This window comes from Phyllobates terribilis, unplaced genomic scaffold (genome assembly GCF_046119375.1).
Source record: "Phyllobates terribilis strain yellow unplaced genomic scaffold, ASM4611937v1 Scaffold_7__3_contigs__length_470593459, whole genome shotgun sequence".
In the NCBI taxonomy this organism is placed as follows: Eukaryota; Metazoa; Chordata; class Amphibia; order Anura; family Dendrobatidae; genus Phyllobates; species Phyllobates terribilis.
The window spans coordinates 242,351,458-242,364,538 of NW_027362767.1; the positions used below are offsets into that span (position 1 = coordinate 242,351,458).

The 13,081-nt window shown below is 40.9% G+C and overlaps 2 long non-coding RNA genes across 2 annotated transcripts in view; one reads left to right on the forward strand and one right to left on the reverse strand.

The window, feature by feature from the left end:
- Nucleotides 1-793: 793 nt before the first annotated feature.
- LOC141154312 (uncharacterized) lies at nt 794-7,314 on the reverse strand. The gene is made up of 3 exons (XR_012247422.1): nt 7,239-7,314; nt 2,219-2,318; nt 794-1,655 (listed from the first exon to the last, which is right to left on the reverse strand). It is a non-coding gene; the product is annotated as an uncharacterized lncRNA (long non-coding RNA).
- The window catches only part of LOC141154313 (uncharacterized), a 119,279-nt gene continuing 108,798 nt past the window's right edge, over nt 2,601-13,081 (forward strand). Inside the window, exon 1 of the long non-coding RNA XR_012247423.1 lies at nt 2,601-2,715. This is a non-coding gene — a long non-coding RNA (uncharacterized lncRNA). The remainder of the gene's footprint in view (nt 2,716-13,081) is intronic.

The window sequence follows — 13,081 nt, forward strand, 5'->3', positions numbered from 1 at the left end:
TATATGGGCCTCTTCTGGAGAGAAGCGATTTGTTACTTTGAATTACTTGTTCTGCATTTCTCGTCTTGGTTGCAATCGGTGTATTGTTGTTATGTTACTGTGTTTACAATGATTCAGTTTGTGATCTTTTACATTTGTCTTTTTTTTTTTTTTATTGGGAGGAAACGGTAAAATCCAGGAAATGTGCCTCGTTATGTATTGAGATATGACTCACTTTCTGGGAATCAGATGTGTCTGCGATCTCATGTATTAGTTATATATAATTTTTATAACGGTCACTAATTGTTTTCTGCTTCGCTACATTGTTTAGAAGCAATCTGAAATCTTCCTGTCTCATTTAAAGGTCACTGTTCCTTGTGCCATGCTTTACACTGCAGCTATGATCACTCAGGTTCGCTGCCATTTCTAAGCATCCTTTCCTCATGTCTGTATGTGCAACTTATTACAGTAAGGACCAAAAAAAATAAACCACAAGTAACTAATTACCTGTGAGAAGATTATCATGGTGACTGTGACATCTACTGAGGCGTAATCCTTTGCTGGCACGGATGCAGAGTGCATGTCTTGGAAAAAGGTTTAAGTGTGCAAACAGCTCTGTTAAAGAGTTATTGCCATCATTAAAAGATATCTCCGACCCCCAATAATAGAAACATCATTTTATTAAGTATGTATTAAAACAGGTAAGTTAATCAAGCAAACAAATGAATAAACAAAATGTGGATACCCTTGGTAAAATATTTGATTCAGACATTTTTGCGACTTGCTTGTTCCAATGACATTACCTTCTGGGTTGCTATTCACTTGCACTATGCCACATTGTAGCAGCAATTTTTGTACTTGCAACTTTTTTTTTTTGCAGTTAAAATCAACATGTCTCCTACCTAAATGTATCTGATTTGCTGCTACTGTAAAATGTTGCAGATTTTTTGCATAAAAAAAACATGCACATAAAATCTGCAATATGTGGACCAAGCCTTAAGGGTAAAGACAGATGTAACATCTTTATTGCTGCATTAAAAAAAATCTGCACCAAAATCCAGTAGGTCTTATCAATGTTTTCATGTTATGAATTTGACCCTTTACATTGCAAGGGTTGAAATCTGTAACGAAAAGATTTGCATGCTGCAGACGTCAAGATCTGCACCGCTGGTGGAAAATTTCTTCAATATAAGGGTTAAGATCTCTACCATGGTGGATAAAACACATTGAAATGGGCTGCGCTGCCAAAATAAAATTCTCTTCTGGTAGTAGATTTGAGGGTTTTTATTAACACTATGCTTTTCAACGCTATTTTTAAGATCTCATCATTTACTTAACCGGTACTGTATTATACTGCAGATTTTGCACACACAAATCTGGATGGAAAATCTACAGTGTGTGCCAAAGTAATGGAAACCACCGTACAATATTGCCTAATGTACTAGTCTGAGCTGTGGACATATGAGCCCGGGCAGGCTATCCCCATGATAAATGAAAGTCAGTGAAGTAAGAACTGTCTTGTGAGCTGTCAGGCACGCATGTGGCCAGAACCTTAGGTATTAACTCCCTTTCAATTACGTCAGCAGCTCAGCAATCTGGTTACAGAAATAATCCGGACGTCCGTGTGTGAACCTAGTGGAGGTAGACCTCTCCCAAGCAGCCACTTGCTCTCCTTCCTGTGAAACAAAATAATAAAATTACTTCTATGTACATACTATTATGGCAAAGGGACTTGATGGCAGATGGAGGATAGTGTAGTGCCCCTGTTAGATTGGCAACTATTTTAGACCAGGGTAAAACATAACTGGCAAAGAGAAAGAATATACCTGCTGGAGGAACGCAGACGACCATGATTTGTGCCTATCTGTAAAAGGTATATACTGCTGAAAATTAGGTCAGACAGTCAGGGCACAAAGTGACTACATCTGCTTCATTAAAGTCAATGGGCCTGGCAGCGGATCCACTTGAATCCTGTTTTTCAGATGGGAGCCCCGATATAACCACTGACATGTCCCAAAAGCATAATGTGAACATAGCCGTAGGCTCTACAGACCCGTATCTCCTTGAGGCTCCACATTCTTTCCTAGATACAATGATTCTAGGGGCTGATAGCTCCATGATTTGGCGTGCATGACACACAGGGACATGGTATGGACCTTTTGCATGCTATGGGATTTTTGATCTGTGCAGCACAGTCAATGGCTTATACCCTAAGCCAAATATGTAACAGTTTGCTTACCACATAAATTTCCCAAGTGGTGCCAACCGAACAGTCCTTGGCACAGTTGAGACTGCGTCTCAAAGCTCTTTGCCTTTAATACTTTGACTGCAAACCTGTACTAAGTGAAAAAAAATACACAAAAATGAGTCTTTACCAACCTGACACTGGACGGCATACTCTCTTTGTACATTATTATTGTATAAGTTATTGGTACAGAGGTTTCATAAAAAGTGTTCAGCCAAACTGGCATTAACTATATTGATAAATCTTACCCAATGAGGAAAATATGTCTGACCTGTAATGTTCTTACTGCACTTCTCTCTCTGAAACAGAAGGAACCTGACATTACCTGGATTAATTTAAAACACCTACGCCAAGAGGGAGGAGCTGGACCACAATCAGTCACCACTTCACAGCACAATGCAAAATACAAGTGATTGTTCTGCCCTCCATAGAGGAATGGCATGGTGTGTAACATAAATCTGCCACAGATTCCAAGAATTGAATGAGGACAGGTAGGAAGATTTTATCATTATATACAGTATGTAAAGCAAGTCCTACATTGTTATTGCTGCTCAGATCCATATTCCCTGTGCATGCCCTACAGTATATTACCGCATGGACCAGACTGAATGTACTGAATGGGTTTTTATCAAAAGCCATTCACACCACACAGGCTGACAAACTGGCATTGAAGGGGTTGTCCGGTGAAAAGTTATCACCTGTCTGCAGGATAGGTGATAACTTACTGATCAGTGGGTGTTTGACCATGGGATCTACACTGATTGGCAGAACGGGGAATTTTTTAATGACGTGGCAGATGGAATCCCCGACTGCTCCTCTGTTCGTTCTCTTTGTGGCTGCCGGAAAAAGCAGATTGCAGGGCTCCATAACCTCATAGGGAATGAATGAATGAAGCGCAGGTCAATCATGTGCATTGCCGCTCCATTCTAATGGTGATAAAAGTGTCACATTTTGCCAAAAAGTGGTCAAAGCTGTGCAGATCAATAAGTTATTACCTATTTTGTTGGTAGATGACTTGACAGTCACTCTAAGGCAGGACCCTCATGGTCCTTTGGTCATATGGAGCATTATAGTGCTAAGTCTGCAAAAATTCAGTTTGGTGGAGGGAGTGATAGTGGTTATTAAAGGGTTGGTCCCGCAATATCAATCACAGCTCAGTGGCTTAAAATCTTAATTCCTAATAATAAATAAACTTGCCAAATGCAATAAGTTTCGAAAAGTCCGCTACTCCGATACCACCCCCTGAAAAACAGCATGTCAGAGGCTTTTGCAACCTGGCTGCCCATGGATACAGCCTGTAGTTTTCATGAAAGGTTGCACATGCTCAGTAGATACTTGCTATTCTTACTGTGCAGATGTAATTGCACCGCCATCACTGCACTGGGTGGACATGGGCACTGTGCGCCTTCAGCTGTCACAGGAGGAACCACTATCCTCCTCTCTGACTGCGCCGCTCAGCTACTTGATAGATGCAGAAGTACCAGCCACAAAATCATCAATGGGTTTTTACCATTAAAAGCATAAATATTTCTGTCCATCTTTATTATAATGGTCGCCTCCAACTTATAGCTACAACTGGGCGTTTATCTGTACGGTTTAAAAGAGAAAATATCTATGTTGTCCATAGCAACCAATCAGAGCACAGCTTTCATTTTAGAAACAGCTGTGGGAAAATGAGAGCTGCTCTGTGATTGGTTGCTATGGGAAGGAAAATCTGCAGTGTATTCATCCTGTGAGAACATACGCTTTGATCCTACCGAGCCCAGATAATTCAGAGACATAAAGCCACATGGACAAGACAGAGAAATTCCTGTGTACAACGCTGTAGATTTTTTTCTCTGTACTTCTGTCAGTTTGTTCTGTGTCATTGTGAGCTTTTGTACAAAATCTTCATGGTTTCAGAATAAAGTTTAGTGCTGAGTTCAACAACAATAAGTTCCTTATGAATCCCGTGTTTGCTGCTCTTTTGATCCATCCGTCCATGTCACTCAATGACGTCAGCAGCAGGTTATTGTTGTTTCTTGTTTGTACCGCTGCCGGACATCAGTAAATCATTGTCCAATGTACAGGTTCCCACTCTCCAGAACACTGGAGTAATATCTTCTCACATGTAAATAATTATCTGTTAATTTCTAACTATTTTCTACTATGCCTTTAGGATTTCCTGGTTTGTTGTTGTTTTTTTTCATTTGTTTCTTTTTGGCTCACTTTCCTGCCACTTAACATTGAACTACAGAGTCAATAAATTATTTATCTCACAGGACCCAAGGTTTCAGCCAAAAGACTCGTTCATCGGGTAGTTGGATCATTCAATCCAACATAGAAATCATGGTTATCAGCAGCACATCCACTTTTGTAACCAGAGGATGTGCTGCTACGTGATGCTGTATAAGTACAGAACAATCGTAGTAATGATCGTTCTGTTCCCATCATTTCTTGAGGATCCGTGTAACCTAGCCATTAACGGGCCGAAATCAGCCTGTCTAAATGGGCCTTTAATGGTGTTGTCTAGTACTTCTTCCGGAAGTTCAAGTTAATGTTTGGCGTTCCGGGGGAAGGCCGGGGACGAGAGAGAGAGAGAGTGGATTTTTTTCCCAGGTCCAAAGTTCAGGTCTCAATTGTTTTCAATGGGGTTCTGATTCAAGTACTGGTACAGTTCTGATACCCAAATCGAACTTTTGACTAAAGTTCGGGTTGGGTACCAGAACCCAAACTTCCATGGATCCCCTCATCCCTAGTTATCACCTATCTGACAGCAGAATGGGTCACTTTTATCCCATTAAACTAGAATGTGCATGTCCAACTGCTGCTCCATTCATTCCCTATTGGGCTACCGAGTGCTGTAATTGGCTTTTTCTCATTGACCCATTGAAACTGAATGGAGCTATCGTTTATGTGCTGTTGTTTTTTTTTTTTGTTTTTTTTTTTCCTCGTTGGGTCATTTACTTGCATTGGCGAGTGCGAGTTTGATCTGAAAGACAGATCATAGTAGGAAATGACTACCTTTTTTCGTTTTCTTTCGAGACAATTGATCCGCAAAAAAACCCTCAACTTGAAAAGAAACATTGATTGTATTGGGTTTGTCATCTATCTATAAAAATAACAGATAGTACACGTATATTTAAAAAAAAATAAAAAATGTGAAACCGGACTTAGATTATGGTCACATGAATTTTTTGAGGCATTCAAAAACAATGAATTTTTCAAACAAATGGCTTCTTTTTTATGGGTATGTGCACACAAAGTATTTTTACACCTGTAATCCGCCATAAGGCTACGTTCCCTCTATGGATTTTTGACGCTGCATGTTTTTTAAAAAAATGCAAGTCACCTATCTTACATAATGGATGCAAAAATCTGCAACATCAAAAACGCACAAAAAAGCTCATTGTGGGAACATAGCCTAACAAGCCCCGCAAAAGTGCCCCATTAAATGAACCTCTCCGTTTTTTTTTTGCTTTGCCGAGACTCGTCTTCAGTAAAAAAAACAAACAAAAAAAAACAGACATGTGAACACCTCCATAATGGGTATGCGTTCTATCCGTGAAAAACACAGACTGAAAACGTACAAGAAGATCGGACACCTAGTAAACCAGCTGACCCCTTCCATCTCCAGTATATCAGGGAGAGGGTACAGGTGCATGGAGTGGGCTCAGGACCTGAGCACAATCCACATAGGGTTTAAGCAGAGATTACTATATAACCCAGTCAGCACCTAACACCAGCAATTGCAACTAGCACCAATGGGATGGGAAGAAGCCGCTGGGGACCAGCCTTGGATTTGTCATGAAAGAGACATAGTCTCCAACTGGCTAATTAAAGTATGTGTACTCTGAAAGGATTTCATAGTTTAAAATATACTGCTGCAATAATGTAGCCAGTGTCTGATTCATGCTGCCTGTGATTCGGGCAGCATGAATCTCATGTCAGGTTCTCTTTAAATGCCACTGTAAATCTGACAGTGGTATTTAAGTGACACATTCATTGTGGGGTTTCTGTTTTGGAGTCCTATGCACCCATCCCCTAATGTGATTGTGGGGTTGCGATGGCTTGCTATGGCAACCAGGGGCATGCTGAAGGCTGCCCTTCGCCGCTATCTTGGTGCTCCTTTTGAAACCCACCTAGATGTTAGACTTTATAGGAGGCTGAGTTTTTTATTGAAGTATTATAGTGCAAGGGCTCAAATAATTGCAGGTTCAAGTGTGTTATAACATTAAAAGTATTTAAAAAAAAATAAGTTTAAATTCCTCCTCCCTTCCTAATCCAAAAAAAAAAAAAAAAAAGTATATTCAGTATCATTGGGTATGTAAAAGTCCGACATTATAAAATGGTTTCAGTATCATTGGGTATGTAAAAGTCAGACATTATAAAATGGTTTCATGCATAAAGTAAATGCCATAAAGAAGGAAAAAAATCAAAAAACCTTGTTTCAGTCCGTACACTGCCGCCCAAAACATTTTTATTGTTGTCGTTTTTTATTTTTGCTTTTTTTAAGACCACTAAAATAATGAAAAAATGCTATTACAAGTTAGGGATCATAACATTAGTACCTACCTGGAGACTCATGTTGCTGGGTCCTTTTTACTGCACAGTAAATGGCAATAAAGAAGAACTGGTGGTATGATGTTTTTTTTTTTTTTCACCTCACCTCTCTACAATACATTATATGGTAAAATAAATGATATAGTTAAAAACTAACAACTCGCCCTGCAATAAATATGTCCTCACATGGCTATGTTGATAGAAAAATAAAGTTATGGCTTTTAGAAGAAGAGGAGGAAAAAAAACGAAAGCGCAAAAATGAAAATTGGCCAAAGTCTTAAAGGGTTATTATTTTCACAGTGATGTCCACTGTGGATTTTGTTGTGGGAGTTTTGCAGCGGAATTGGTAAAATCTGACCATGCTGCACTATGTAAGGGGACAGATCTTCTCTCTTATTAGCATAAAATATTGGCTAATAGGAGTGACCAAGAAAACAGCGCTCTCCTAGCGGTGGATCCGCTGTATTCTCACCTCCATTCTCCTCTACCTCTTGCTTTCAGCAGTGAATAATGGCGTCTGCTGTGTATGTAGGTTGGCATAAATCGAGGTTTATATCAAATTGTGAAATTACAATGTTCCTCTATCCGTGTGACAAAGTGATTACTAAACTGTATTGGGAAATCCTACATCTTTTCATCCACTGCCACCATCACATGTACAATGTCCTCACTAACAATCACATGAGAGGACAGGTCACTGACCCTGGAAAAAAAGCCAGCACAGTCCTCCTTCTCCTGCAGCCAAGATTAAAACGATCGTGCATATATATTTTTTTTAAATCATTTTCTTTTTTTTATTTTCCTAAAGCTGTTCTGTCAGAGCACTTTATGTAATGTCTAGCTGTGTAATACTGTAATGACACTTGGCGCCTCTGGGGGCAGGATTGGTAATTGTGTACGTGTTATTATCCCATCATTCACTCAAATCTCATAATTATTAATTCCCAGTAATGGTTATAATTAATAAAGATGAATACCACATGAGCTGAGTACTAATGCGAGCACATCTCATTGATGGACGCTCGTTTTATTAGACACTAAAAGTTGACAATCTGCTTCTTCTCCTAATTGATCAACGACGCTTTCAGCTGGATCTAATTGAGAAGATTGTAGGTATGACTGGTACATAACCGATTAGTCTTATTTATGTCATGGACAGGGGCGGACATACTATTGGAGCAACCTGCCGCCCATGAGGCAAGGGGGACCACATCCCACTCCAAAGCAGGTGGAATTGTGCATTATGATGAGCTATTGGACTGAAAAGGGCCCACTTCTCTTTGTGTTCACCAATGGTCATGGACACATTTAGATCACGTGTACCTCCATTATATATATATATATATATATATATATATATATATATATATATATATATATATATATATATAATTGTAGTTGTTTTGATTAATTCATTTCGCCCTCCAGTCTTAATAAGGGAACGTGTAGGAATAAGATGGTTCTAATTCATTAAGAAGCGCACGCCACTTAAGATGCGCCAAATTCATTATCAGCAGCGTGCTTCTCAGTGTGCCTTGCCAGAAATGTTACTCCAGTTATAAGAAATGCCGCCACAATTGATAAATCTGACAGGCGAGCGTATCCAAGCCTCGGCTTTTATCCTGCTCTGCCCATTTTGGCGGAGCTGCCAAAAATGGTGGAAACGACAAAAGTTGGAAAAAAAATTGCAGCTGAGCATCACTCAAAATTTTGCGACTTTTCAAAGTGTTTCATGTTAGTATTCTGGTAAAACACTTTGATGAATCGGGGCTTGTTTTCCTGTAAGACAGGAATAATGGGGTTTGCTGCCCATAGCAACCAACCGCAGCGCAGGTTTCATTTGTTAAGGTTCTCGTGAAAAATGTAAGCTGCTCTGTGATTGGTTGCAGCGGTCGTCTCCTCAGAGCGTTACAGTCCTGAGGAGAGAGAATCAGTGGTGAGGAGGATTGTACTCCTCCACCTCGCTGATTGGAGTGACAGACCGCTTACCTCACGGAAATGGCAAATTCCTGTCAGCAACCGGTAATATATATTCTGTAGAAATGGAGCCGTGAATGACAGCCGCTACACATACAATTCACCTGAGGTGTCGACAGTAAGAAATACAGGAGTAGAAATATGACTCCATATTGTAGAACATGTAAAGTGAAGCACCTCTATGTCAGTGCATAGCTTCACAAAATGGCTGCCGACCTGAGGGAAGGGGAGAACGTGAAGGAAAACTCCTCTACGTTTTTTACCAGTATAGAGGCCATAAGTGGCTTTATATCTCTTCATTACTTTATGTCACAAAGGCCAGATGACTTATGATGTGAATATTGCTTTTTTTGCACTTATTTTTTTTTTTGTGTGGCACCATTATTTGTGCAATATGGGGATTTATTTTATTTTTTGTGTGTGTAGAAAATGGCACATTATGGCTCTGTGTAGATGAGGAGCTAAATGTTATGGTATTGTCCGACAGCCACATGAAATTTAATTCAAGCGACAAAACTATTACACCCGTCTACAATGTTATCCTCCATTATAATTTGAGTAAAACCTTCTCATGACGATCACCCAAGGGAAAAGAGGTCTTCTAGGGAGGTGGTCCCTTCAAACAAGATGGCCATCTGGGTAGTACAATTTCTTTAAGTGCTTGTCCACCTTTTAGTGACTTTTTTTTTTACTTAAATGCATGTATTTAGGTCTTAAAAAATTAAACATTTTTGCATTTGGGTTTCACTAAAAATATGGCACCATTTGACTTTTACAGGTTTTTTTTACAGGTCAACTTTGATGTGGTCTGTGGTAATAAATTAGTTGGGAGGAGTTGAGGAAAAAGACAGATAAGAGTTACAGACTCTCATCCGAACAAGCTCACTGATGGGTTCTTGGTTAACTCATTCTGCAGCCTGCAAGAGACAGTACAACACAGAGGCTATAGAGGACAAACGGGTCAAACTTTTTAACAAACCCAATTGCAACATTTTTAGCCTAAAACTCATTCATTTCAATAAAAAAAAATTGTCCCCAAAGATGGACAGCCCCTTTAAGTCCACCACAATGGGAGCAGATCATACAGAACAGGGGCCCTACAAGCAGGGAACCCTACATCTATGACATCCATTTGGGCAAGGAACCCTTGTAAGTAGGGAACCAAATATCTCTTGACCCATTCATGTCACCCTCACCATCATCTGTAGGAGACGTCTGTGTCTGGCACTATAGATCGAATCCCACAGCAACAGTGCATTTTGGTACAGACATCTAGAGACCAAATGCAACGGGGAAAAAAAAAGCAGTGTTTTTGCATGTGGCAACATGGCCTCAACGTGTCAATATTTGCCTCTGCAGATATGGTTCCACATAAATTTGTTTTTCATTATTATATGCCTTTTATTTTAGTTCAGAATTTGTGAGTTTTATACTGGTGTGAGTTGTCTTAGTTTCTGGTCTATGTATTTGTTACCTCTTACCGCATCCAAGTGAGGCCATTATATATTACTTACGCATACGGTGCCGTAGTTAGGTGTAATATACACTACTTAAAAAAATAAAGGGAACACTCAAATAACACATCCTAGATCTGAATAAATGAAATATTCTCACTGAATACTTTGTTCTGTACAAAGTTGAATGTGCTGACAACAAAATCACACAAAAATCATCAATGGAAATCACATTTATTAACCAATGGAGGCCTGGATTTGGAGTCACCCCCAAAATTAAAGTGGAAAAACACACTACAGGCTGATCCAACTTTGATGTAATGTCCTTAAAACAAGTCAAAATGAGGCTCAGCATTTTGTGTGGCCTCCACGTGCCTGTATGACCTCCCTACAACGCCTGGGCATGCTCCTGATGAGGTTGCGGATGGTCTCCTGTGGGATCTCCTCCCAGACCTGGACTAAAGCATCTGCCAACTCCTGGACAGTCTGTGGTGCAACGTGACGTTGGTGGATGGAGTGAGACATGATGTCCCAGATGTGCTCAATCGGATTCAGGTCTGGGGAACGGGCGGGCCAGTCCATAGCTTCAATGCCTTTATTTTGCAGGAACTGCTGACACACTCCAGCCACATGAGGTCTGGCATTGTCCTGCATTAGGAGGAACCCAGGGCCAACCGCACCAGCATATAGTCTCACAAGGGGTCTGAGGATCTCCTCTCGGTACCTAATGGCAGTCAGGCTACCTCTGGCAAGCACATGGAGGGCTGTGCGGCCCTCCAAAGAAATGCCACCCCACACCATTACTGACCCACTGCCAAACCGGTCATGCTGAAGGATGCTGCAAGCAGCAGATCGCTCTCCACGGCATCTCCAGACTCTGTCACATGTGCTCGGTGTGATGGTATGTGCCCACAATCCAGAAATGAAGCCGAAAATTTCTGCAGCGTTTCTGCATGTTCTTGGCACTCAAAAACGCTTGAGGATTTTACACACGTTTTTGCAGCGTTTTTACATGCGGATTTGACTTACGTTTTTCAAATGCATTGGGACCTCAAATCCGCATGCAGAAACGCACAAATAATGGACATGCTGCGGATTTTTCTGCAAGGAAAATTCCGCAGCATGGGCACAGAACATGTAGATTTTCATTGGGGATCATGGAGCATGTATTACCAAGCGTTTTGCAAGCGTTTACGCTGCGGAAATTCCGCAGCAAAAATGCTTGAAAAACGCATAGTGGGCACACAGCCTGAACCTGCTTTCATCTGTGAAGAGCACAGGGCGCCAGTGGCGACTTTGCCAATCCTGGTGTTCTGTGGCAAATGCCAAGCGTCCTGCACAGTGTTGGGCTGTGAGCACAACCCCCATCTGTGGACGTCGGGCCCTCATACCACCCTCATGGAGTCGGTTTCTAACCGTTTGTGCAGACACGCGCACATTTGTGGCCTGCTGGAGGTCATTTTGCAGGGCTCTGGCAGTGCTCCTCCTGTTCCTCCTTGCACAAAGGCGGAGGTAGCGGTCCTGCTGCTGGGTTGTTGCCCTCCTACGGCCCCCTCCACGTCTCCTGGTGTACTGGCCTGTCTCCTGGTAGCGCCTCCAGCCTCTGGACACTACGCTGACACAGCAAACCTTCTTGCCACAGCTCGCATTGATGTGCCATCCTGGATAAGCTGCACTACCTGAGCAATTTCTGTGGGTTGTAGAGTCCGTCTCATGCTACCATGAGTGTGAAAGCACAACCAACATTCAAAAGTGACCAAAACATCAGCCAGAAAGCATTGGTACTGAGATGTGGTCTCTGGTCCCCACCTGCAGAACCACTCCTTTATTAAGTGTGTCTTGATAATTTCCAATAATTTCCATTTTTGTCTATTCCATTTGCACAACAGCATGTGAAATTGATGGTCAATCAGTGTTGCTTCCTAAGTGGACAGTTTGATTTCACAGAAGTTTGATTCACTTGGAGTTATATTCTGTTGTTTTAGGCTATGTGCCCACGATGCGGAAATGCTCAGGATTTTTTCCTGAGTGTTTCTGCATCTCCCTGGCAGAAAAAAACGCATGCGGGTTGACAAGCGCTTTCCAAGTGATTTTAGCATCACTTGGAAAGTGCTTGTCAACTTGGTCACACTATATAAATCCATGCAAACAGATTTTTCTGCAATAATCCGCAGCGGAAATTTCCGCAGCATGTGCACAGCACATGCGGATTATCATTGGGGAGCATGGCAGGCCTTCTACCATGCGTTTTTTAAGCGTTTCTGCAGCGTTTTTGCCGCTGCGGAAACGCTTAAAAAACGCATCGTGGGCACACAGCCTAAGTGTTCCCTTTATTTTTTTTGAGCAGTGTATATGAAATAGCCCTGTTTGTGTAGTGTTGTATCATTTGCAGTTGTTACATTATATTATTTACTTTAGTATTTATCTTTGTTTTGTTTTATGCTTGCTCTATTTATTTTTCTTTCTTGTCTGTGTGACTTGTTAGTCTAAGGCTATGTTCCCACACGTTGTATTTTGCTGCAGATTTTTATGCAAATTTTCAGCTGCGTTTTGCAGTACCAGCAAAGTCTATGAGAAACCAGATTTCTCTGTTCACACATCTTGTGTTTTTTTTTTTTTTCCTGCGTATTTTGTGCCTTGGTTGTGTTCTTGGAAAATAGAGCATGTCACTTCTTTCAGCGTTTTTGTAGCGTTTTTTCACCCGTAGGAAGTAATGGGTGGTGAAGAAAATGCTGAAAAAAATGCACCAAAAAACGCAGGTAAATTTTTTTTTCAGAGTTTTTGATGGCAGAATGGAATAGAATAGGGTTCTTTTTTTCACAGAACTTTATGTACATGCATAAATAGAGACAGAAGGACATTTAAAAAAGCATCAAAACGCATA